The sequence below is a fragment of the Nicotiana tomentosiformis genome, chromosome 5 (genome assembly GCF_000390325.3).
Source record: "Nicotiana tomentosiformis chromosome 5, ASM39032v3, whole genome shotgun sequence".
Lineage (NCBI taxonomy): Eukaryota > Viridiplantae > Streptophyta > Magnoliopsida > Solanales > Solanaceae > Nicotiana > Nicotiana tomentosiformis.
Genome location: NC_090816.1, coordinates 73,952,118 through 73,980,025, shown reverse-complemented (window position 1 = coordinate 73,980,025; position 27,908 = coordinate 73,952,118). Strand labels below are relative to the sequence as shown.

Below are 27,908 nucleotides of genomic sequence, written 5' to 3'. Positions count from 1 at the left end.
TCGACCGAGGTTAGGCTCGGCACTTACTGGGTACCGCTGTGGTGTACTCACGCCCTTTCCTGCACATGTTTTTCGTGTGCGGATCCAGGTTCCTTTTACCAGCCTCATCCTTAGTTGCAGTTGTTATTGTTTCGGAGAACTTAAGGTACATCTGCCTGCGCCCGCAGATCCTCGAAATCCCCCTCTATTCCCCTATGTTGATTCTTCTCTTATTTCTATAGACACTGATGTATAGAATAGTTATAACTTCGTTGAATCTTGTGGCTTACGGTGTTCCGGGTCTTGGGAATGTCATGTATATTTCGAGAGTTGATTATTGTATATGCCGAGCGGTATCTCAATTGCTTATTAAAATATCTGTTACTGTTAGTTGTTAAATTTTTATGTTTTTCATTTCATTTCCGCAAGTGTTAGGCTTACCTAATCGTAGAGACTAGGTATCGTCACGACGTTTCACGGAGGGAGAATTTGGGTCGTGACAAAAACTTGATCACCGAAAGAATAAAGATCTGGTCCCTATATTTTGCACCAATATAAAAAATTTCTATTAATTAAACCTCCCGCGTGTCCCTTCAAACATCCGATAAAAAATTAGATCAACCCCCACCCCCCACCCACTCCTTCTAGTTTTCCCCCGAAATGAAACCCTAACAAATCACTATTCCAAATTTTTCTCGAGGGTTGTCTCACGACGCGTTTATCTGAAGTGGCTGAAGACTCACAAACCGGCGATGACAAGAGTTGTCTATATGAACATGTATGTCTCTATCTTTCTTTCTTTCTTTCTCTTGTTTCTAGGTTTAAAACCAAAAACTTTCTTTCTTACTGAATAATGATTGTTGAGTATGACGATCTTCGGTGCCGATTATATTGAACACTGATGGTTGATAGGGTTTCATTCAAAGCTGGGGCGTGGTGGGCAAGGAGGATGAAGAATAGTAATATTTCCCTGTAGTTGTTATGTTCGTGAGAGTAAAAGAATATAGGGAACAAAAGTGTTTCTCTTTTGAAATTTCATTTTGAATGCAAATGTGTGAACATTAATTTGTATTCTAAGGATTGTGAGAAAAACAATTAAATGTTGATTAAATTTACTTTTATATAGTAAAAAAAGATGTCAGTTTTTATTAATCCAGAGGTAAAAGGAACTAAAAAATAAAAGATCTTTAACCAAAATTATCTAATATCTTTTGGTGTTTCTAAAGCAATAAACTAGTTCATATGCCATCTTTTCCGCCAAGATTTCCCAAATTTTCCTCTCTCTTTTTTATATCGGTCCAAATTTTCCTTTAAATTGTAAAATGTGAGACAACTTTGTAGAGAAAGTAAGAAAAACCAAAATCACTATATATGAACGACCACATTGATATAAAGAAGCCCATTAGTGTTCTAAGAACTTGTTTAGAGGACTAAGGCAATATGGGAATAGGTTGTGACTGTGGCCTTTGCGATAAGGTAAATTGGTTCAATTCCTTGTCAAAAAAGGAGAATTAGTAGAATTTTGTTGACCCATTAGGTGTTTTAATTCATTTATTCATTCTAGATATTCATGTTTTTTATTTTTAGATTTATATAAGCAGTGTGGTGAGGATAATGATGATTGAATGGGGTAATTCTAATGTTGTATTTAAAATAGTTATATCTGGTAGCTTATATATACTATTCACTTCTTAAAAGTTAAACCACAGCTAAGCAAGTAAAGGGCTTTAACTACCTATGATGTGTTGTGTTAGGAAAGGAAAGTACTCCCTGCTAACTGGTTTTCTAGGTACCGTTTAGTTCATTCGTCTTGTTTCCTGTTGTGAAAACATTAATTGGCAAAACACCTTTGAAAACTTAGTGCATAATGAATCAATTTATTGTGAGAGATGGAATAGACATGTGATGACCCGATAGGTCATCTTATATTTTAGAACCTAATTATGTATTTTGAGGTCTCAAAAATCTCATTTTAGCATTCTTCGATTTGCATGCGCAGTCCGGGTGTTCTTCCAGAAGGCTTATATGTTAAAAACTGATAAAAATAAGAATTTTACCATTAAAAATTCATTTAAGTTGACTTCGGTCAACGTTTTGAGCAAACGGATCCGAATCCATATTTTGATAGTTCCGGTAGGTCCGTATCGTAATTTGTGACATGGGCGTATACCCGGAATTGAATTCCGAGGTCCCTAGCTCGAGATATGGAATTTTGATGAAAAATTAAAAGTTTGAAAGTTTAATGATTTTTAGAATTGACTGATATTTGGTCTTGTCGATACCGGGTCTGTATTTTGATTCTAGAGCCCGGTACAGATCCATTATTATATTTATGACTTGTTTATGAAATTTGGTGAGAAACAGAGTTGATTTGACGTGATTCGGACGTTCAGTTGTGAAAATAGAAGTTTTAAAGTTTTCTTGAAATTTTCATTTGATTTGGTGTCTAATTCGTAGTTCTAGGCGTTATTTTGGTGTTTTGTTCGAACGAGGGAGTTCGTATGAGGTTTTTGGACTTGTGTGCATAACTGGTTTGGAGCGCGGAGGGCTCGGGTGAGTTTCAGATAGGCTACGAAAGCTTTTTGCACTTAGAAATCTGGTTTTTTTGTGCTTTAGCTGTTATCTAGTGAGTTCTTCTTCGCGTTCGCTAAGGTACTATCGCGAATGCAAAGATTAAACTTGGCAGGGTGATTTTCTTAATCGCGAATGCGGTAGCTGGGTCGCGAATGGGAAGCAATGGGGGCCTTACTCTTCGCGAACGCGAGCAGCTTCTCGCGAATGCGAAGCTTTAGGGACCTGGGGGAGGGGTCAATCATTCTTCTACGCGAACGCGAGCATGGGCTCGCAAACGCGAAGGCCAGGGGGAGCAGCCTTCACGAATGAGAAGGAGGACTCGCAAACGCGAAAGCCACTCGGGCTGCTGCTCATCGCGAACGCAGAAGGCCCTTCGCGAACGCGAAGAAGGCCTGGTGCCAACCAGGTTACTGTTGGAGATGACGGAGTTTTGACGATGCAGGGTCGTGTTTGTGTGCCTAATGTGGATGGACTTCGTGAGTTGATTCTTGAGGAGGCCCACAGTTCCCGGTATTCTATTCATCCGGGCGCCGCCAAGATGTATCAGGACTTGCGGCAGCATTATTGGTGGAGGAGGATGAAGATGGATATAGTTGTTTATGTAGCTCCGTGTCTAAATTGACAGTAAGTAAAGTATGAGCATCAGAGACCTGGTGGTTTGCTTCAGCGGATAGAGATTCCTGAGTGGAAGTGGGAACGTATCACTATGAATTTCGTTGTTGGACTCCCATGGACTCAGAGGAAGTTCGATGCAGTTTGGGTCATTGTGGACAGGCTGACTAAGTCAGCGTATTTCATTCCTGTGGCAGTTACCTATTCTTCGGAGCAGTTGACAGAGATTTATATCCGCGAGATCGTCCGTCTTCACGGTGTGCATGTGTCTATCATTTCTGACCGAGGTACACAGTTCACCTCGCACTTCTGGAGGGCAGTACAGCGTGAGTTGGGCACGCGGGTTGAGTTGAGCACATCGTTTCATCCTCAGATGGACGGACAATTCAAGCGCACTATTTAGATCTTGGAGGATATGCTCCGCGCATGTGTTATAGACTTCAGAGGATCATGGGATCAGTTCTTTCCCCTTGCAGAGTTCGCATACAACAATAGCTACTAGTCGAGCATTCAGATGGCTCCCTGTGAGGCATTATACGGTAGGCAGTGCCGGTCGCCAGTTGGGTGGTTCGAGCCGGGGGAGGCTCGGTTGTTGGGTACAGATCTAGAATAGGATGCCTTGGATAAAGTCAAGATTATTCGGGATCGACTTCGCATAGCTCAGTCCAGGCAGAAGAGTTATGCCGATCGCAGAGTTTGTGATGTTGCATTCATGGTCGGGGAGAGAGTGTTGCTTCAGGTATCACCCATGAAGGGTGTAATGAGGTTCGGAAAGAAGGGCAAGTTGTGCGCTAGGTATATCGGACCTTTTGAGATTCTGGAGAGAGTGGGAGAGGTGGCTTACAGGCTTGCGTTGCCACCGGGGTTATCAGCAGTTCATCCGGTGTTCCACGTGTCCATGCTTTGGAAGTATCACGGCGATCCGTCCCACGTGTTAGATTTCAGTTCTGTCCAGTTGGACAAGGATTTAACTTACGAGGAGGAGCCGGTGGCTATTCTAGCCTGGCAGGTTCGACAATTGAGGTCTAAGAGTTATTCTTCAGTTCGAGTGCTGTGGAGATGTCAGCCCGTTGAGGCAGCTACTTGGAAGTCCGAGTCAGATATGCGGAGTAGATATCCACATCTTTTCACCAGTTTAGGTACTTTTTTATGTCTGTTCGAGGACGAACGGTTGTTTTAGAGGTGGAGAATGTGATGACTCGATAGGTCATCTTATATTTTAGAACCTAACTCTATGTTTCGAGGTCTCAAAAACCTCATTTTAGTCTTCCTCGATTTACGTGCGCAATCCAGATATTCTGCTGTAAGGCTTATATGTTAAATACTGATAAGAATAAGAATTTTGCCGTAGAAATTCATTTAAATTGACTTCAGTAAACGTTTTGAGCAAACGGACCTGGATCCATATTTTGACGGTCCCGGTAGGTCTGTATCATAATTTGGGACCTGGGCGTATGCCCGGAATCGAATTCTGAGGTCCCTAGCTCGAGATATGGAATTTTGATGGAAAATTAAAAGTTTGAAAGTTTAATGATTTTTAGAATTGACTGATATTTGGTCCTGTCGATACCGGGTCTGTATTTTGGTTCTGGAGCCCGGTATAGGTCCATTATTATATTTATGACTTATCTGTGAAATTTGGTGAGAAACGGAGTTGATTTGACGTGATTCGGACGTTCGGTTGTGAAAATAGAAGTTTTCTTGAAAATTTCATTTGATTTAGCGTTCGATTCGTAGTTCTAGAAGTTATTTTGGTGTTTTGTTTGCGCGGGCGAGTTCGTATGAGGTTTTTTGTCACGACCCAATTGGAGGGTCATGACTAGCACCCGGGCCATACTTACCGAGCACCAACGTACATTTTATCTAACCTTCCTTATTATCTTTAAGGGCCGACGAGATCAATATAAATGGTAAACATGGATCATGAACAGCCAACAATGAAAGATAATGGCTTGAACATACATAACATGGGACGACAAGACTGTCAAGAAACTATATATAAGATACGAGCTACCACACTGCCATGAAATACTATACAACAAAAATCAGCCGACAAGGCATTCCAAACCATACATGAGTCGACACCTGTCTATGAGCCTCTAAAGGAACATAAGTGCTGCAACATTGCCAGAACAGGGCCCCGACATACCCATAATGTCTATAACAAAAATGCATACCAAGACCACGGCAAGTCCGGAGAAGGGATCTCACCAATAACCGTTGAACTGGGCAGCCTACTGTGGTGAGGGGGCCGCGTCTACCCATCTATCAGGACCTGCAGCATGGCATGCAGCGTCCACAAATAAAAAAAACGTCAGTACGAATAAAGTACTGAGTATGTAAGGCAAGAAAGCATAAGTAAGAACAGTATTATAAACAAAGATAGGGGATATACAACATGTGACATCTGGGTACCTCTGAGGGCTATTGACATGAAATGCATGATACATACATATATATACATAAACTTTTAAAACATATGCCTCTGTGGGCATCATCATCATCATATTGTACCCAGCCGTAATAGGCTCGGTAAAACGTACCCGGCCATCATAAGACTCGGTAGAATCGTACCCGGCCACGTGAAGCTCGGTAAAACCCAACTGATCAGTGGTTGCACAATAGGTGCCATAGCCGGCTGACTATAGCGCGGCTCGGTAGAGTAAAATAGATACATATATATATGATGCGTGCTGGACTCATTGGAATCATATTTTGAACCTTCCGGAGTGACGTAAGGTTGGTATCCTCTGTACACGTTATTAGGATTAACTCTTCGTCAAGAATCTTATAAGAATCAGGAAGTACCAACAATATTGATAACATAAGAATAAGAGATGTAACATCAACATCAATCGTTCCATAAGAAGGTCAACAATGTAAGTACTTTAGCTTCGAAGAGTAGAGTATCTTTGGAAGCTCATTCATTACTTTATGTACAATCGGAGTCGTGCAAAAGAATGAAGGGGGATAGCCTCACATGCCTTGTATATACTGCCCAACCTCAAGCTATGCAAATGTCATGACTCCTTAGTCTACAATAAGACAAATGACACTATCGTAATCGTTTAAGCATCATAACTATTATGTATCGACCGCAACCTATTTTATGATGAAACGGACAGAACCTTCCCTATTTATATGACTTCCCACAAGTCAAGGCAATCACCAAACAGCCCAAACAACATCAACAATAATCATATTGAGCCTCCCAAAACAGTCCACCAACCAATAATATTACTACTAAGACTTTCGATATATATTTCACAAGTTCTAGCTTCAACGACTTAGCCGCAACTTGGATAATCATAAATACATGTAGAGTAAGAGGTTACTTACCTTTAAACGGAAAGAACAACTCCAATTTGACCTTAATTGTCCACGTAATATCCCTCCAATGCTGCCACAAGAACAAGGAAGCGAAACTAGCAATCAATTCGGGTTTTTCGGTACTAGAATTACTTTAGAAGACTAAAAATCACCTAGGTTGATATTAAAAACTTGAGAGAGTATTTACAGAACATAAAACACTTAAAACAACCTCCCACATGAGCTGAAACAACACAAAAATCAGTAACAACAAGAAGAACAAGAAACTTACTAGCGCCACGGGATTCCCGACACTTGATTTGTGTTGTTTGCCCTCTGTTTGGGTCTTGGATCATGAGAGAACCTTGAGAGAGTGTTTTTAGGGTTCTAAGGTCTGAATATACTGAAAACGAATGACTTAAAACGGGGTTGAGGTATCTTATATATATCCATATATCTTAAACCGCCAATGTGGGCCCCATAGAGAGCTGCTTGGCGCAGTCTCGCAAAAACGAGAATATCTCTCTATTCCAAGATCGTATCGACAAACGGTTTAATGCGTTAAAAACTAGACTCATAGATCTTCAGTTTTGTGGGTAGAGCACCCCGTAATTTAAAGTACATTGGGAGAAAAACATAGTAACATTTGACCTAAAGTTTAAGTAAAATTATAAACGTAAGTTGCGACAACTTTTATCGACTTTTGTTTCATAACTCGCTTGACTTTAAGACTTATGATACGGATATTATATGATTCAAATACATTAAAACATGACCTCTTGGGAAAATTAAGCACCTCTAGTTTTACCCGAAAATACGGGTTACAACATCCTTGATTCGTTTAACTTCTAATAATTATTAACCACTCTTATACACCCTTGTATCGTTTAAGACCAATAGGATTAACTTCTTATCATCTCAAAGACAAGCTCTTCTCGGATTTACGTTGACTAACTTACGGCATGATCTAAGGTACACGAATTTAGGTTGTAACATTTTTGGATTTGTGTGCATAATTGGTTTGGATCCCCGAGGGTTCGGGTGAGTTTCGGATAGGCTACGAAAGCTTTTTTCACTTAGAAATCTGGTTTTTTTGTGCTTCAGCTGTTATCTGGTGTGTTCTTCTTTGCGCTCCTGACGGTACTATCGCGAACATGAAGAGTAAACTGGGCAGGGTGATTTTCTTAATCGCGAACGCGGTAGCTGGGTCGCGAACGCGAAGCAATGGGGGCCTTACCCTTCGCGAACGCGACCAGCTTCTCGCGAACGCGAAGCTTTAGGGACCTGGGGGAGGGGTCAGTCATTCTTATATGCGAACGCGAGCATGGGCTCGCGAACGCGAAGGCCAGGGGGAGCAGCCTTCTTGAACGCGAAGGAGGACTCGCGAACGCGAAAGCCACTCGGGCTGCGGCTCATCGCGAATGCGGCAGGCCCTTCGCGAATGCGAAGAAAGCCTGACGCCCAAACCTTAAAACATTTCAAAAACGGGATTTTACCCATTTTTCATAAACTCTCCATTAGAGCTCGGCCTAGGTGCGATTTTGAAGAGAAAACTCAATATCAAATCATAGGTTTGTACTCTTTAACTCATTTTCTTCCATTTCTATCATCACCCATTAAATTCCTAGCCCTAATCTTTATTCTTTCATGGTAGAAAACTAGGGATTTAGGAAGAATTGGAGTTTTTTGCAAATTTGGGGATTTAGACCTCAATTTGGGGTCGGATTCCGAAACTAATTATATAATCGGGCTCGGGGGTGAACGGGTAAATGAATTTTGGTCCGAACCTTGGGTTTTGACCAAGCGGGATCGGGGTTGATTTTTTGACTTTTTGAGGAAAAGTTTGGAGAATCTAAATTTATGCAATGTAATTGATTTCTTTAGCAATATTTGATATTATTGAGTCATTTGTGAATAGATATGAGTGGTTTGGAGGTGGATTCTAGAGGAAAAGTGGTATTTGAGCATTGAGTGGCCTTTGGAGCAAGATAAGTATTGTGGTTAACCTTGACTTGAGGGAATAGGACTTGTTTGTCTATTTGCTACAGGTTTAAATATTGGAGAACAACATATATGTGAGGTGACGAGTACTTATGCATTGTAGTCGGGTTAAAGCATGCGGGCGGGGTTTGGTTTCTTGCAATTATAGCTTCCTTTATTCATATTATCCATGTTTAGACTAGTATTATTAAATTGATCATTCTTATCATGTTTACGGATCTTCTGGTGATAATTGAGTATTGACTCTGAAGTTGAGGTTGATATTGTGGAACCAAATGTTGAAGTAAGGCTTGTACTTGTTATTCTATCTCCATGTTGTTATTTGTTCATTGCATAGTGGTAAGGGAGAGTGTTAATGCACGAAAGGTGATGTCGTGCCATATAGTGAGTGTTAATGCACGAAGGGTGATGTCGTGCCATATTATGAGAGTTAATGCACGAAGGGCGATGTCGTGTCGTTTCTATTGATTTTATGGTGAGGTTGAGAGTAAAAGCGGGAAGGGTGATGCCGTGCATTTTTTCTTTACTATGTTTACTTGTTCTTATTGGTTCATAGTATATCGGCTATTCAAGTTACCATTATGTTGTAGTTCTCTATCTCGTATTCCCCTCAGCATGTTCCTCCTCCCAATAGTACATGTTTAGTTGTTATTTGTACATATACTGTTAAATTGCACAGGTTTGTTATGTAGGTGCCTTGTCATAGCCTCGTCACTACTTCGTCGAGGTTAGGCTCGATACTTACCAGTACATGGATACGGTTGTACTGATACTGCTCTCTGCACTTCCAGTGCAGATTTTGGTATTGGTCCCAGTTGATCGAGAGGTGTAGCAGCTCGGACTAGTTCATCGGAGACTCAAGGTAGATCTATTGGCGTTCGCAGACCTTGAAGTCCCCGTCTATCTTTTCAGTTTTTTTTACTGTTTCTTTCATTCAAACAGTTGTATTTCTTTCGAACTTTTACTTGCAGTAAATCCTAGAAGTTCGTGAATTGTGACTCCAGATCCGGGTGGTAGTAATTAATGAAGTTTTTATATTATTCCGCACTCGTTGTATTTCATTTTAGCTTATTTGCTGTTATTTACTGAATTGAATAAGGATTGGCTTAATAATTCTCTAACTTCGGCTTGCCTAGCAAGTGGAATATTAGGCGCATAGGGCATCGATTCCATTCCATAGGACACTATTACATGGGTAGTATTCTAAGGTTAATGATGGAGTACTAAAATTATTTTTTGTAGATGGGTAATCTTGAGGTGTTTACTTGGTTCAGCGTTAAATTAGTATGGACGTACATTTGAAGATTCCTGTATTTCTTTAATGTATGTTTTCTTTAACCAATGTAGTTAGCTTAGCAGATCTTGTAGCTAGAGCTTCCTAAAAAATCAACAAAATCAAGAAATTTAGAAAACCTAAATAGTTGATGACTTTGGTCTTTTGATATTTCTATATATGTTCTTAAAATTAAATTAGTTGATATTGAGGTGAATGCGAAGTATTTCGTCTTTGAACCCAGAGACAAGGGATAGATTTGTAAGCTTCGACTCATTTGTTCTTTTTCAAATATTTTTTGTTCCCAGGTTCTAATGTTGCTCTATTAGCACCAAAATCCTTCAATCCAGTGAGAGTACAATAACATTTAGACTGTTGTGATTTTCATGATTTTGTTGATCTTTTTCAAATAAATGGTTCTTAAGGAACATCTTCTGTTGGAGTTCTTAGGTTAAGAATGATGTTAGAAATATACAACAATTATTTTATTTGAATAGAAACATATGTGGAGAATGATTGGTGGTCTTTTGAGAAAGGCAATAACATTGATGATTTCTGTTTCATCCTTTCAGATTATGTAATGTCCTTTATCTTGAGCTATCACTTATGCAATTTGATTGATATCTAGCTTTTAGATTTTGAAAGGATGTAGTTGGAGTATATATGAAAATTACATGCTTTGAAGGAGAGGGAAATATGCAATATGCGGGTGTTCCTCTCCATTGTTATTATCTCTCAGAGTGGACTGTTATTTGTCATGACTTGAGTGATATTAAAGTTTGTGAACAAGATTTATACCTCAATGAATAGTTGGAAAGTAAAGTATTTGAGTGTTTTAGGAAAGAAATATTTTTGTCTGTTTGAGCTGCTATGCAATTGTGTACAATGTCTTGTTCATGTACATGATTCTCTATATGTAAAGAAATTACTTCCTTGAATGTTAGAACATGCTTCTTTGAAAGATAGTAAACTGTGTGGTTAATTCTTCGTAAGTAAGATGTGCTCTTGCTGGAGAAATAGACAATTTAGACATTGGGATACTTGTATGCTATTATGACGTCCTAAAGATGCTCTAGTTGGAAATTTTGATGATCCAAATATTTTATTTTCATGCTTATATGAATTAGCTGAACTACTATAACTCACTGGTACCTTATTTCATTTGAGTATTGTGGAGTATTTCATCCAAATGGAGAATTACTGAAAATATTTTATGTATAGTAAATTATTTCATTTGGATTTATTTTCGGGTTGTATAGGCTAATATGTGTTGTTAATAAGTGCAGGCACAAGATAAATGTCCAAATATATCCAAACAGCAAGGTGTTGAACACAAAACACGAAAGTTTATCACCCTAATGGAGACATGAAAAATACCGACAACAGTAATTTACTTCGACAAACAAAGTCCACATCAAGATGCTACACCAGCAGGAATTTTGAAATGTATTAGACAAACTTGTATAGCGAGGATATTTTGATAGTTGTGGTATGTAAAGTGTGAATTCTTAGAAATATGTAGGAGGTAAGGTATATGCCCCCCTCCTTGTATTTGACATGTAATTGAAATTTCCATCAAGGTCTTAGTGATTTAACCTTGATGAGTATATATATAAAAGCTTGGTTTTATTGATAATTATGTTGTATTAAGCTGATTATCATTGTTGCAAATTGTATAATATTTTGGGGATAAATTGGATATGAGAGGCTTAGCAATCAGGTTTTTGGTCCTTAAAAACTTTATAGGACCAGTACAAACTGGTCACTAAAAAAATATAAGCACCAAATGTGTCTTTGTCTAAGACCAGAAATGTGGTCTGTAAAAGTGCTTCTAGGACCAGAAGTATACCGGTTGTAAAAACTCTTTAAGGACCCGCTACTCAACTCGTCGTTATTGACTTTTAGAAGCGGAGCCTATAGCGACTGGCGGCGACCAGATTTTACTAGTCACTATTGACCTTTAGAGACCAGAATTGGACTATTAGGGACCAGTTTTCTCGTCCTTAAAAACTATTTTTCCTGTAGTGATAGCTTTTATATATATATATATATATATATATATATATATATATATATATATATATATATATTAATACTTAAGTTTTAGCAACAACAGCATATGTATACATATTAATGCTATATTAACATATGCTATATTAATATATATTATATTCATATGTTGTTGTTGCTATACTTAAATATTAATATAGCACTACATCTTATAGAACTATACACTTTGTTTTTAAATGTGTTGTAATAAGTTTTAATCGAATATAATTGAATTTTCAATTGATCCACTAATAAATTATCCGAGCAAAGTACTAATAAGGTGATCGAGAATAAAACATTCAAGATTATGTGTGTGTGTATATATATATATATGTGTGTGTGTGTGTGTGTATGTAAATACAAAATTAATTAAATATTAAATATTACAATAGGATGTTAAATCAATTAAATATTATGTACATATATATATATATATATATATATATATATATATATATATAGAGAGAGAGAGAGAGAGAGAGAGAGAGAGAGGATATAGGAAAATATAACTAATTAAAAAAAATACACACACACACACACACACACACACACACACACACACACATATATATATATATATATATATATATATATATATATATATATATATATATATAAATTAACTAAAACCGATCGACTTCGGTCGGTTTATTCATTAAATTAATAATTTAAAATTTTTAAAATTGAAATATCGACCGCATTCGGTCGGGATAATTTAATTAAAACTTATTTCGTTTGGTAAATTATATATATATATAAATTTGTTATATTAAAAAACCAATTGCCTTGGGCGGGAAAGAATAATTCTAAATATACCGACCGATTTCGGTCGGTTATTTTAAAGTTTTTAATTAAAACTTATTTTGATAGATAAAATGCAAGTATGACCATGTCTTGGTCAAAGATTGACCAATTTCCAACCGAAATCGGTCGGAAATTGTATATCTTTGTTGTGGGACCACTATTTTCATTGTCAAAAATATTTTCTTTGACTTTTGCGACCAATTTACTTATATTCTGACCAATTTCGGTCAGTATTTTTTTTACGGATTTTATCAGTTTTCTAGTAGTGGAATTCGACACCACTACATGCCTTCGTGGTTGGGATAGGTTTTTAAAAAACTATAGAGCACTGAATTAGATGCTCAGATATAAGAGTAAATAATTGATCTTGAGACGATCGTTAATTCCTCTAACAGATTTTATGATTGGCAGGCTTTCTATCTTCTATTTGTATACAGTTAAAATTGAGCCCATCTGATTTTTCTATGCTAACCGAGACCAAGAAGTTGAATCGAAGGTCAACCCGAAGTGAATCGGGTCAAGGCACGAAGATAAGGTACCGAGCTCGGGATCCGAGACACCTGCTAAGATCGAGGCCGACAACAATCGAGACCAGACAAGACAGGCATCGAGCAATACCAAAGATAGCGTAATAACGGAAAAGCGAGATATCCGTGACTGGTCGAAGATCATGGTGAAAATTTTGGAACGGATCGAATCAAGAACGGTTGTTTAGCTAATCATGGGATTTCCTTTTGTAATTAGAATTGTACCATATATAGAATTCCTCTACTGTATAAAGGGGAGTTCTAACCATTTTGGGGATAACTGATAAAAAAGCAATATAATTTTCTTTCTCGCTCACACTCTTGTTCTCCAGCTTATTGTATTTTTATTGTCCTTGCATCAACTAGTTCGAGGATACTCTAACTCAAGGGTTTAGTTCTACTCAAATATTGGTTTGATTTACTTTATTGTACAATTCTTTCATTAATTTTCATATATTTCAATTAGTATTAAGTAAAATCACGTATCCTTAAATCCACATTATAAGTTTAATTGTTATCCAATTTTAAGGGTAAACAGTTTGGCGCCCACCGTGGGGCTAAGGATAATAGTGATTGCTTAATACTAATTTCAATAACACACACTGCTTTACACTTGTTCTCGTAAGAATCTTTGTTTTTAGGACAAACATGTCAAACTCACATGCAGCACCTACACATGGTGACAACAGTCTTGGATTTCACGGGGAAAACGACAACATAGCCGCCCCAGAAATCGAGGTGCCTCAAGCCGACCTCGAGGGAGCACCAATTGCAAATCTCGTCGATGTTAGTTCACATGTCGCCCTAAATGCAAATTTGGGCGTTGAGCCCGAAGGTAGTATACACAGGGAAGTTCGATTAGGTGGTCGAGGTACACAGGGCGGAGAAGATGGTGGAGTTAGCCTCCAATTGATATTCGAAATGTTATAGGATCAACGGGCCGCTATAGCACAACTACAAAATCAACACCGAACACCGAGTAGGATCGAACCAGAAGTCATTCAAAGGACCGAGCCTGTGCCGGAAAGGTCGAATGTCAACGAATCAGGGACTGACCCCGCCATTATCAAAATGTTCGAGGAGATCACTAAATGGATTAAATCGGGAGAAAAGAAAATTGAGGCAAATGACAAGAAAGTAGAGACATATAACTCCTGGGTTGACCAAATACCGGGGGCGCCGCCGATTTTAAAAGGTATGGATTCAAAGAAATTTGTACAGAAGCCTTTCCCTCTGAGTGCGGCACCGAAATCCATTCCAAAGAAATTCCGAATGCCAGAAATTCCTAAGTACAACGGGACCACTGACCCTAATGAGTATGTCACTTCTTATACATGCGCAATAAAGGGAAATGACTTAGAAGATGATGAGATTGAATCTGTTCTACTGAAGAAATTTGAAGAAACCTTGTCGAAAGGAGCAATGATATGGTACAACAATTTGCCGCCTAATTCCATTGATTCCTTCGCCATGCTTGCAGACTCCTTCGTAAAGGCACATGCCGGAGCAATAAAGGTCGCGACTAGAAAATCGGACCTCTTCAAGGTGAAACAAAAAGACAACAAAATGTTGAGGGAATTCACATCTCAATTTCAGATGGAACGCATGGAACTACCGCCGGTCATAGACGATTGGGCTGTTCAATCCTTTACTCAAGGTTTGAACGAACGAAGTTCAGTGGCATCACGACAACTAAAGCAGAATTTAATTGAATATCCAGCGGTAACCTGGTCCGATGTACATAATCGGTACCAGTCGAAGATCAGGGTCGAGGATGATTAATTGGGGACCCCTTCCGATTACGCTTATCCAAACAAGCCCGTCGGCAGAACTCAAAGGGATATCGACAGAGAACCCCGATCGAGCAGAGATCGGTATCTATCATACAACGCAGATCATAGAAACAGTAGCCCAGGACACAATCCCATTCAAAATGATCGAAGGAACGATCGAAGACAGAGCTCTCGAGGGCTCATGAGAAAAAGTGGCTTCGATAAACATGTCAATCCCACATAAGCACCACGATTGTCATAATACAACTTCAGCATCGACACATCAGGTATTGTGTCAGCCATTGGGAGAATCAAAGATACTAGATGGCCCAGACCCCTAAAAATCGATCCATCCCAAAGAAACCTCAATCAAACATGAAAATACCATGGTACATATTGTAATAAAACTGAAGATTGCAGACAACTAAGGGAGGAGGTGGCCCGTCTACTCAACGAGGGTCATCTTCAAGAATTCTTGAGCGCCCGAGCTAAAAACCATATCAGAGACAGAAACGCAAATAGGAAAAACGAGCAGGAAGAACCACAGCACGTGATTCACATGATCATTGTTGGGGTCAATATTCCACAAGGTCTCGTGTTCAAACGCACTAAAGTATCAATCACCAGAGAAAAACAAACTCGAGACTATGTGCCAGAAGGCGCTTTATCATTCAATGATGAAGAAGCAGAAGGGATCTTACAAACCCACAATGATGCTTTGGTAATCTCTATCCTTATGAATAAAATTCAGGTTAAACGTGTTTTAATTGATCTAGGAAGTTCAGCCAATATTATTCGATCGAGGGCCATGGAGCAGCTCGGCCTACAAGATCAGATCGTACCCGCAGCTTGAATTCTCAATGGCTTTAACATGGCAAGCAAAACAACTAAAGGTGAAATCATCCTACCAGTAAATGTAGCTGGAATTATTCAAGAAACAAAGTTCCATGTGATCGAAGGAGATATGAGATACAACGCACTGCTCGGAAGACCATGGATTCACAATATGAGGGAAGTCCCCTTAACCCTTCACCAAATGCTGAAATTCCCAACACCGGATGGAGTAAAAATGGTGTATGGGGAATAGCATGCTACCAAAGAGATGTTCGCAGTCGATGAAGTCATACCGGTATCGGCGCTTTCGTCAACAAAAGGATCGGAATCCAAAGGAAAAAAGAAAGCTAAATAGCAACCGCAGCTACCAGCCTCGACTCAATCGGAGAAGCAGGGAACGAACGAAGATGATGAATATTGGATCCCTCGATCCTTCATAATCCCCGAGGATTCCAACGCCACCAAATCGACGGTCGAGGAACTGGAGCAAGTCGTACTGATCGAGCATCTACCCGATCGAAAGGTATACCTGGGTACGGGGTTAACCCCCGAGCTCAGGGAAAAACTCATCAAATTTCTTACCAATAATATGGATTGTTTTGCTTGGTCCTATTTAGATATGACAGGGATCCCGCCGGAAATCGCTGCACATCGACTAAGCTTGGACCCAAAGTTCCGCCCGATAAAACAAAAGAGAAGACCCCAGTACGAGGTAAAACATGCTTTCATCAAGGACGAGGTAATCAAACTTCTCAAAATAGGATCCATTCGGGAGGTAAAATACCCTGAATGGTTAGAAAACGTAGTCATAGTCCCTAAAAGGGGAAATAAACTTACAATGTGCGTAGACTATAAAGATTTAAACAAAGCATGTCCTAAAGACTCTTTTCCTCTGCCGAATATCATCACATGATTGAGGCCACGGCCGGCCACGAAATCCTTAGTTTTCTCGCTGCCTACTCCGGGTACAATTAAATACAAATGAACTCGGAAGATCAGGAAAAGACTTCGTTCATCACTAAGTACGGCACCTATTGCTATAATGTAATTCCGTTTGGACTAAAATATGCTGGAGCCACTTATCAACGTTTAGTAAATCGAATGTTCGAAGAATAAGTAGGTAAGTCAATGGAAGTTTATATTGATGATATGCTAGTTAAGTCCCTGCGAGCAGAGGACCATTTGACACATTTGCAGGGGACCTTCGATATACTAAGGGAATACAACATGAAACTCAACCCGGAGAAATGTGCATTCGGGGTCGGCTCGGGCAAATTCCTCGGCTTTATGGTATCAAATCGAGGTATCGAAATCAATCCCGATAAGATCAAGGCGATTGAAGACATCACAGTCGTGGATAATGTTAAGGTCGTACAAAGATTAACAGGGCGCATAGCCGCCCTAGGCCGATTCATCTCGAGGTCTTCAGATAGAAGTCATAGGTTCTTCTCACCACTCAAAAAGAACAATGATTTTGCATGGACCCCGGAATGCCAACAAGAATTGGAAGAACTAAAGTGGTACCTCTCGAGCCTGCCACTGCTTCATACTCCGAAAGAGGATGAGCAACTATACTTGTACTTAGCAGTCTTGGAAATCGCGGTAAGTGGACTTCTAGTTCGAGAAGATCAAGGTACGCAATTTCCTGTTTATTATGTTAGTCGAACTCTAGGTGAGGCCGAGACCCGATACCCACACTTAGAAAAATTAGCGCTTGCCCTAATAAGCGCCTCTAAGAAATTAAAACTATATTTTCAGTGTCACCCGATCTGCGTGGTGGCTACTTATCCTCTTTGCAATATTTTGCATAAGCCCGAACTTTCGGGCCAATTGGCCAAATGGGTCGTCGAGATCAGTGGGTACGATATCGAGTATCGACCCCGAACGGCTATCAAGTCTCAAATTTTAGCGGACTTCATGGCCGACTTTACGCCAGCCCTCATACCCGATGTAGAAAAAGAACTATTAATAAAGTCGAGTACGTCATTGGGGTGTGGACCCTCTTCACAGACGGTGCTTCAACCGTGAAGGGGTCCGGGCTAGGCATCATTTTGAAGCCGCCCACGGGTAATATAATTAGGCAAGCTATCAAAGCTTCCAAGATAACTAACAATGAGGCCGAGTATGAGGCCATGATTGCAGGTCTCGAGCTAGCTAAAGGTTTGGGAGCAGAAGTCATTGAGGCCAAATGTGACTCCCTGCTCGTGGTAAACCAAGTCAACAAAACTTTCGAGGTCCGAGAAGATTGAATGCAGAGGTACTTGAACAAATTGCAGGTGACTCTACATCGATTTAAGGAATGGACCTTACAGCATGTGCCTCGAGAACAAAACAGCAAAGTCGATGCCCTTGCAAATTTGGGATCATCAGTCGAAGATGGCGAGATTAGCTCGGGGACTGTCGTACAACTTTCAAGGTCAGTAATCGAAGAAGGCCATGCCGAAATCAACTCCACAAGTCTGACATGGGATTGGAGGAACAAATATATCGAATATCTAAAGAACAGGAAGCTTCCATCGGACCCTAGGGAATCGAGGGCTCTACAAACGAAGGTCGAATGATTCACATTGGCCCAAGACGGAACATTGTATAGAAGGATGTTCGATGGACCATTGGCAATATGTTTGGGACCAGGAGATACCGACTACGTCCTACGAGAAATGCACGAGGGCACTTGTGGAAATCATTATGGTGCCGAATCGTTGGTTCACAAAGTCATCAGAGCAGGATACTATTGGGCCGATATGGAAAAAGATACAAAAGAGTTTGTTCGAAAGTGCGACAAATGTCAAAGGTATGCATCGATGATTCACCAACCCGGAGAGCAACTCCACTCAGTCTTATCCCCATGGTCATTCATGAAGTGGGGAATGGATATCGCCGCACCTCTGTCATCGACCCTAGGTAAAGCTAAATTTATTTTGTTTATGACTGAATATTTCTCTAAGTGGGTTGAAGCGCAGGCTTTCGAGAAAATTAGAGAGAAAGAAGTCATAGATTTTATCTGGGACCACATTATATGCCGATTCGGGATGCTTGCCGAGATCGTATGCGACAATGGAAAGCAATTTGTCGGCGGCAAAGTGACAAAATTTCTCGAAGATCACAAAATAAAGAGAATCCTGTCGACACCATATCATCCTAGTGGGAACCGACAGGCCGAATCAACAAACAAAACCATCATTCAAAATCTAAAAAAGAGATTGAACGACGCCAAGGGAAAATGGAGAGAAATATTGCCCGAAGTCCTTTGGGCATATCGAACGACGTCAAAATCCAGTAGGGGCAACACCATTTTTTTTAGGATACGGCGCTGAAGCTCTGATCCCGGTTGAAGTCGGGGAACCCAGCATCAGGTTTCAATATGCAACGGAAGAGTCAAATCACAAGTCTATGAATACAAGCCTCGAATTGCTAGATGAAAAATGGGAGGCCGCCCTCGTTCGAATGGCCGCACAGAAACAGCGGATCGAAAGGTACTACAATCGAAGAGCCAATCTTTGACACTTCAAAATTGGGGACTTGGTTCTGAGAAAGGTCACCCTCAATACTCGAGACCCAAACGAAGGAAAACTTGGTCCAAACTGGGAGGGACCATACCAGGTCCTCGATATCATCGAAAAAGGATCCTACAAACTTGGCATGGAAAACGGCGAACAATTACCAAACAATTGGAATATATCACTCCTCAAATGATATTACTGCTAAGGTACAACCTTCTCCATTCTCATTTATATTTTATACTAACCGTTTACAGGTATTTAATCGAAGACATCAAAGGATTCTTCAAACACAGTCCTTAGGTCTGAAAGCACGCATTGCACTCTTTTTCTCTTAGACCGGTTTTTATCCCAAATGTGTTTTTCCGGCGAGGTTTTTAACGAGGAAACGATTGTTCGTGCTAACTTAGATCAATTCAATAGTATCCGAGTCTCCTTTACAATCAACCTCGAATACTGGGGGGCATCACCCTCGGATAGTTACAAGAAAAATACTTCGTGTCGACAGGGTCTCGATAGGTAAATTTTGTAGAGGACCAAACGGTCAAATGAACCGTGTCCGTGTAGATTACTCGAGCCCTAATGGCAAAACATGTATGCATGTATAATTTATTGGAAGAAGTATTTTTCCTTACCAGATGCCCCATGTTTTAGAAAATATTACTTTACAATTTCATACTTATGATCTATAGTGGAAAATGGCTTAAGGGCCGATCACAATTGAAGTTCAAACAATTTACTCGATATTCAGGGACTGCCGTCCAAAAAATCGACACGATCTAATTACTAAACCTTGAGATCGTAAGACCTTAAAAAGGCAATCCTCAATTTTATAGGCCACGGCCACCCCACTCGAGGACTGATACTTCGAACAAGTTTGAAGTATAACAGGGGAATAATCCCAAAAGGCGAATCCCAAGTTAAAGGCTACGGCCAAATCAACACAGTTCGGAGACGTTCGATTTCTGTTATTAAACAGGCCTTCGAATATTTTCATAAATCGGCTAAAAAAGGCTACCCTCGGCTAAATTTCTAAGGGTATCAATAATATCGACCCTCGAAAACCCTAATGGATACAAAGGCGTTCGAACTCTCAAACAAATTCTTTATTTTATGCTAAGGCATTACGAAACAAAGGGTCTCGATAATATCGACCCTTGAAAATCCTAATGGGTACGGAACCGTTCGAACTCTCGAGCAAATCCTTTATTTCGTGTTAAGGCACAACAGAATTTATATGATTAAATGATAAACCTTTCAATCCGAAAAAAGAGAGAAAGCTATTCTTTTTGCTATGGCTGTATCGGCCTAATTTATGAGCCTAAAGGGCCAGTTTATTTTTGAGTTCAAAGAAATCATCCTCACTCAATTAATACCTAAGGGTCACCCTACTCCGAGTTCGAGCAAGTACTCACTCGATTATAAAAGCTACACTAGTTCGGTTTCGATCAAATTGCCTAAGCCTCGAACTTATGAACAAAACTTTCATAAGGCATAAATAAAACAAAACTTTCACAAGGCATAAATGAAATAAAGACAAGTCAGAAGGAAAGAGATCTTTATATATATGAGAATATTAACAAGGTCCGATCAGGATCCAATACAAAAGTTCAAAAGTGAAAGATCATAAGGTTCTTGATCTCTTCCGGGGGCAGCTTCTTCTCCATCGAGATCCTCCCCATTCTCAGACCCGCTCTTGCTGCCATCATCGTCATCATCATCGGAAGTGGCCAGCGCTCCAGCTTCGGCTTCATGCTCTCTAGCCTTAACTATCTCGTTGGTAAGATCGAAACCTCGAGCGTGGATCTCCTCGAGGGTTTCCCTCCGAGATTGGAATTTGGCGAGTTCGGCAATCCAATATGCTCGAGTGTGAGCGGTCTCGGTAGCCTCTCTCGCTTGGGCCTGAGGAGCTTCAGCATCATCCTGGTAGACAGCCACGATCGCCTCAGCCTCGGACTTTGCTTTTTCGGCTTCAGTTTTATCCCTTGCAAGTTCGGAAGCCAACTAAGCCTCGAGCTTCCCTATTTTCTTTGCTTGAGCTGAACTATTCTCCTTCAAGCCTCGGAGCTAACTTTCGACCGATGACAATTAGTCCCAGCTCTCGAGATTAGGAATTGCACGAGGCATCCAAGCAACCACTACATCATGGAAAGGGATATCGATAAGAGGAAGTAAAGGGAAAAATAATAAATAAGAACTAACAGTGGGATTATACTTACGCTTCATATTCCATTTCTCAGGAAATGGCATCTTCTCAGTCGAGATTAGGTCGGAAGTCCTCACTCGAAAAAACCGACCCGTCCAACCTCAGTCCTTGTCCTCGTCTATGCTCGAGAACAGCACTTTGGTGGCCCGGCGTTGGAGTTTTATTAACCCGCCTCGATAGAGGTGGGGGCTGTATAACCTGATGAGGTGGTCGAGGGTGAAAGGCATCCCCTCGACTTTGCTCACGAAGAATCGGAGCAGAATAACAATTCACCAAAAAAGAAGGATGGATTTGGCCTAGGGTTATTTGATACTGACGACAAAAATCAACGACGACGGGGTCGAGGAGTCCCATCGTGAAAAGGTAAGTGTAAGCACTTAGAAACCCTTTCACATGGGTAGTTATGTCCTCTTCGGTGGTCGCGATCACCACCTCTATATCCCCCCAGTTACAGTCTTTCTTTACCTGCTCGAGGTATTTCTCTACTATCGAGCATAAATATCTTGACACAGGCTCGCATCGACCTGGAACCGACGAAGACTTATCGATTTTGAAATCGGAGTTTAACGCGCACCCCCCGGGAATACACTCCTCAATACGGGGTTCCGCCGGCGTTTTCCCGCCGGCCGGTTGAGAAGATGAAGCAGCTTCTTTTTGTGGTACCGTTTTTTATGTTTTTGCCATTTTTAGTATGGGTTTGAAGAAAGAAGGAAGTAGTAGGATTTGGTGTTTGAGAAGGGGTTAACAACAAAACCTGAGGATTTCGCAAAATGGAAAAACTTGAAAGAGGTAAAGGCTTTGGAGAAGAAAGTGAAAGTAAAATTTGAATCAATGAAGAGAGGGCCTATTTATGGGATTTACAGTGACGATTCAAAAGCACTAGTAGCCGACCACCAACTAACGCTCATTAATGACTTGAGGAACCGTACTGACGGGACGTTTTCGGTTATTTACGAGGATGACGTCATGACAATGATGACGTCATAATAAGTCAAACTAGAGAATTAAAGATTCAGTTCGCTCCTTGTCGTCATACTCCAAAAAATGAGGGGACTATCTGTATACGGTTAAAATCGGGCCCACCCGATTTTTCTATGCTGACCGAGACTAAGAAATTGCATCGAAGGTCAACCCCGAAGTGGATCGGGTCAAGGCACGAAGACAAGGTACCGAGCTCGGGATTCGAGACACCTGCTAAGATCGAGGCTGACAGCAATCGAGACCAAACAAGACAGGCATCGAGCAATACTGAAGATAGCATAATAACGGAAAAGCAAGATATCCGCGACTGGTCGAAGATCATGGCGAAAATCTCATAACGGGTTGAATCAAGAACGGTTGTTTAGCTAATCATGGGATTTCCTTCTGTAATTAGAATTGTACCATATATAGAATTCCTCTACTATATAAAGGGGAGTTCTAACCATTTTGGGGACAACTGATAAAAAAGCAATATAATTTTCTTTCTCGCTCACACTCTTGTTCTCCAGCTTATTGTATTTTTATTGTTCTTGCATCAACCAGTTCGAGGATACTCTCACTCAAGGGTTGAGTTCTACTCAAATACTGGTTTGATTTACTTTATTTTACAATTCTATCATTAATCTTCATATATTTCAATTGGTATTAAGTGAAATCACGTATTCTTAAATCCACATTATAAGTTTAATTGTTATCCAATTTTAAGGGTAAACACTATTTAGAGACGATGACGAGATGAAGCTGCCATACTTTATCGTAATAGGTGGATTGGCATGTGTGTTATTCGCCATTGCAGTACCCCATTTGTCAGCGCTTAGAGTTTGGTTGGCAGTTTCGACATTCTTAAGTCTAGTTTATTTCACAATAGCCTTTGCTTTGTCTCTTAAAGATGGAATGTCCTACATTATTTTTAAGGAGGTAGTGCATGTGTTTAATAAATACTTCTCCTTAATTACAGGCATTAATGCTCCTCCTAGGGACTATAGCATTCCAGGAACCAGAACAAGCAGAACTTTCTCAACTATTGCGAGTCTTGTTTTTGTATATAACACAGGAATGATCCCAGAGATCCAAGTAATTAGCGCGATGGACAGTTTGATCGATGCGGTACATATTTTTAAAGAAAAATAAGTACTTCATTCGTTCTAGTTTATGTGAACCTATTTCCTTTGTGGTCTGTTCCAAAAAAAATGACCCTTTTTCTAAATTTAGAAATAATTTAGCTTAAACTTCCAATTCTACCCTTAATGAGAAACTTTTATAACCACACAAATACTCTCGACTCTTTTTTGACTTGTTTAGGATCACAAATTGAAAAAATCTTCATTCTTTCTTAAACTCAGTGCCCACTCAAACAGGTTCACATAAATTGGAATGGATGGAGTGATATATACTCTTATAACGAAACGAAGATTCTCCAGCTCTTCTACCTGCACTTATATATATGTTGTTCAGTTTCATTTGATCCTCATAATCCATTGCGTGACAGGCTACAGTAAGAGCACCTGTTGTTGAAAGCCCTATATTTTCAGTTTACTATAGGAGTTGTGCCACTGCACGTTGTTACTTACATGGGGTATTGGCCATATGGATCCAAATCATCATCCTATTTGCTCAACAATGTCAGTGGCCCTGTAAGTTTGGCTGAGGGGATTAGCCAACCTCGCTGCTTTCCTGCAATCCATCATTGCTTTGCATGTAAGTAACGCTCTACTTTCATCAACTACGTACGTACTAATATTTATTTCGTAGGATCTCTCCATCCTTAATCAAAGACCTCAATGTTAAAGAGCTCAGCTATGGAGTCAGACGAGAACATGCACAGAAGTAATTAGAGAGAAGAGAAGAGAAGCTCCCAACTGATTCCAGTAGATTAACCGTAAGAAATGAAATGTGTACGGTGTTTATAACTAACTAACTGCTACTTATACAACTAACCACTGACCTTTCTTAACTTAACTACAGCTCATTGACAGTTGCACACCCACACACCTAAAGTTCTCTACACTCCCCCCTCAAGCTGAGGGATGAAAACAGGTTCTTCTTTCGCAGCTTGCTTACTAAGTAATCATGTTGTGGACTACACAGGCTCTTTGTTAGCACATCTGCAAGTTGTTCTTTGGTTCTAATATGCTGTGTTTGAATCAGACCTTCCTGAATTTTCTCCCTCACAAAATGACAGTCTATGTCAATGTGTTTTGTCCTCTCATGAAAGATGGGATGAGCTGCAATTTGAATAACAGCTTTGCTATCACAAAAAAGATGTATTGGAACCTCAACCTCAATGCTAAGCTCTCTAAACAGTCCTGTTAACCATGTAATTTCGTCTACTGTTGTGGCCATGCTTCTGAATTCTGCTTCAGCTGAGCTTCTTGAGACTGTTCCTTGCTTCTTTGATTTTCAGGATATCAAGGCTTCTCCAAACTTGATCACATAACCAGTTACTGATCTTCTTGTTTCCACACAAACACCCCAGTATGAATCACAGTAAGCAGTTAACTTCATATTTCCACCTGCTAGCATGAACAGACCTAGGCCTGGAGTTCCCTTTATATATCTGATGACTCTCATGGCAGCACACATGTGAGACTGTTTAGGAGCATGCATGAACTGACTAAGTACTTGAACCACAAAGGCTATGTCAGGCCTAGTCATGGTCAAGTACAATAGTCTACCTACTATTCTCTGATATCTCCCTTTGTCTTCAAGTTCACTATCATTGTCACTACCATTCTTGGTGACAATCTTATCAAATTCCATAGAGGTTAGCTTGTGATTGAACTCTAGTGTAGTCACTGGCTTTCCACCTGACAGACCAAGTTCAGAAACTAGTTCAAGTGCATACTTTCTTTGGCACATTTGAATTCCCTTTTCTGATCTAGAGAATTCAATGCCCAAGAAGTATTTTAGCTCCCCAAGGTCTTTCATTTTGAACCTGACCTGTAAATCCTTCCTCACTTGCTCAATCAGCTTCAAGTTAGTTCCCACATAGACAAGTATGACTACCAGGTTTGATCCCTTTTGTTGTGTGAAGAGAGAATAGTCATAATGAGACTGTTTGAACCCCATATCCAACAGAACTTCTGTTAACTTCAAGTTCCACTGTCTAGGAGCTTGTTTCAGCCCATACAAGGACTTGTTGAACCTGCACACCTTCTGATACTCCTCCTGGATTGAAAAGCCATCTGGAATTTGCATAAAAACCTATTCAGAAAGGTCCCTTTGGAGGAATGCATTATGCACATCCATCTGAAAAATGTACCAGTGAGAAGTTGTTGCTCGAGCAACCATAGACCTTACTGTAACCATTTTGGCCACAGGAGAGAATGTCTCAGTATAGTCCAGTCCCTCATGTTGGCTATAGCATTTAGCTACAAGCCTGGCTTTGTATCTTTCCACCTCTCTATTTGATTTGTATTTTACCTTGAACACCCATTTGCAACCAATGGTAGTTTTGTCCTGAGGAAAGTCAACTATGGTCCAAGTCTGGTTCTCTTCAAGTCTTGTTATTTCAGCCTTCATGGCATCAACCCAGAGGGGATCTTTGCATGCTTCAGCATAGGATGAAGGCTCAAGTATTGCTGAGTAAGCAGCCAAAGAAGCTTTATAGTTAGGGGACAAGTGATCATAACAGACATAGGAGGAGATAGGATAAGAACAGGAGGGCAGCTTAGACTGCACTACATAATCCTGCATCCACACAGGTGGTTTAGAGGGTCGAGAAGATCTTCTGAGTGTCTCTACAGTTGGCTGAACCACTGACTTAGAGGATAATGAGGAACTGGGAGAAGGGACATGAGAATATGGTGGAAAAGACACAGTAGGAGAAGCAGGAGAAGAAGGAGTTTCCTCAGCAATGGAAGAGGATACAGGATCTGACACTTTAAGTTCTAGAATAGGAAATAGAGGTGTGATCTTAGATTTCATGTCTCTGAATGGAAAGATGTCTTCCTTGAAGACTGCATCTCTGCTAACAAAAAACTCTTTACTACTGAGGTCATATAAATGATAGCCTTTTTGAGTGTTAGAATACCCCAAATGCACAGCAGGAATTGCTCTAGGACAGAACTTGTTGGTTTTCTTCACATTAGTGGCATAACATAAGCTTCCAAATACTTTTAGATGCTGCAAGGAAGGAGCTTTGTGAAACAGTCTCTCAAATAGAGATTGGTCCCTTAGAAGAGTGGTAGGTAGGCTATTCAGAAGATATACTTCAGTTGTTACACATTCTCCCCAAAACTGTAAGGAGATGAAAGCCTGGAACCTCAAGGCTCTAGCCATATCTAAGATATATTTGTGTCTTCTTTCTACCACCCCATTCTGCTGAGGTGTGTAGATGTAAGAACTTTGATGAATCACTCCATGTTCCTTAATAACTTATTTACCTGCTCATTAAAGAACTCGGATCCATTGTCTGTTCTGAGACACTTAACAGCACAATTAAAATGAGTCTTGATCAATACAAGAAAATCTCTCAGAATAACAACAGAGTTTGACTTATTATTCATTAAAAAGATCCAAGTATATCTAGAGTAATCTTCTACCAGAGTCATGAAGTATCTCCTACCATCATGTGTTGGAACTCTATAGGGACCCCAAACATCAGCATGAACAAGATCAAATGCAGAAACAGAACTGTTATTACTTAAGGAAAAGGGCAATCTTGTTTGCTTGGCAATAGGACATACAGTACAATTGTGATCTTTCACATGTATGTTTGTGAGAGTACTAATGTTTCTCAAGACCTTTAGAGGTGGATGTCAAGGCCTCCTATGCCACAAAGATATGCTGTATGCCCACCCTCAGTTTTATTCTTAGTACTGAAACTAAAGACATTATCTACACATGAACTATTTACATATGAAGTATGCAGACAATGTTTGCTAGCAGAATCAGAATTGAATCCTCCTTGTGAACTAGCTTTCAGTATGTAGAGGCCCTGATCCTCCTTACCAATCCCTATCACATTCCCACTGAAGAGTTCCTAAAACAGGCAGAAATCGGGAAAGAATGTTGCTAGACATTTTAACTCTTTTGTGATCCTAAAGACTGATAACAGATTATACTTGAAGTCTGGTATATATAGAACATTATGAAGAGTTCTATCTTGAAAAATGTGTGAATCACCAGTTTTCTTAATGATTACTTATTCTCCAGTAGGTAGGTGCACTCTGTTTATTTTCAAACCTGTCAACTCCTTGAATTTACTTAGCAACCCCAAGTTGTGTACCATGTGATTAGTATCCCCTGTGTCAACTATCCAGTTATTATCAACTAGATTAGACATAAAGGATGTGCTAATACCTGTAGGTCCTACTTTAGCTGTGTTGGCTACAGATTCAACTTCCTTTCCTTGATTTAGCATTTGCAAAATTTGAGAGTATTGTTCTGGAGTAAAGAATTGAGCAGGTGATGATACTTGTGTAGATGATGAATTCCCAACAGTCTGAGAACTGGACTGAGATATATTATGTTGCATATCAGGTG

The 27,908-nt window shown here is 40.0% G+C and overlaps 1 long non-coding RNA gene and 1 pseudogene across 1 annotated transcript; both read left to right on the top strand.

The window, feature by feature from the left end:
* LOC117273253 (proline transporter 2-like) overlaps positions 1–27,908 on the top strand; it is a 57,135-nt pseudogene that overhangs the window by 27,327 nt on the left and 1,900 nt on the right.
* Positions 601–11,343, top strand: LOC104119495 (uncharacterized). Its single transcript, XR_004503258.2, has 3 exons — positions 601–757; positions 9,267–9,337; positions 11,035–11,343. It is a non-coding gene; the product is annotated as an uncharacterized lncRNA (long non-coding RNA).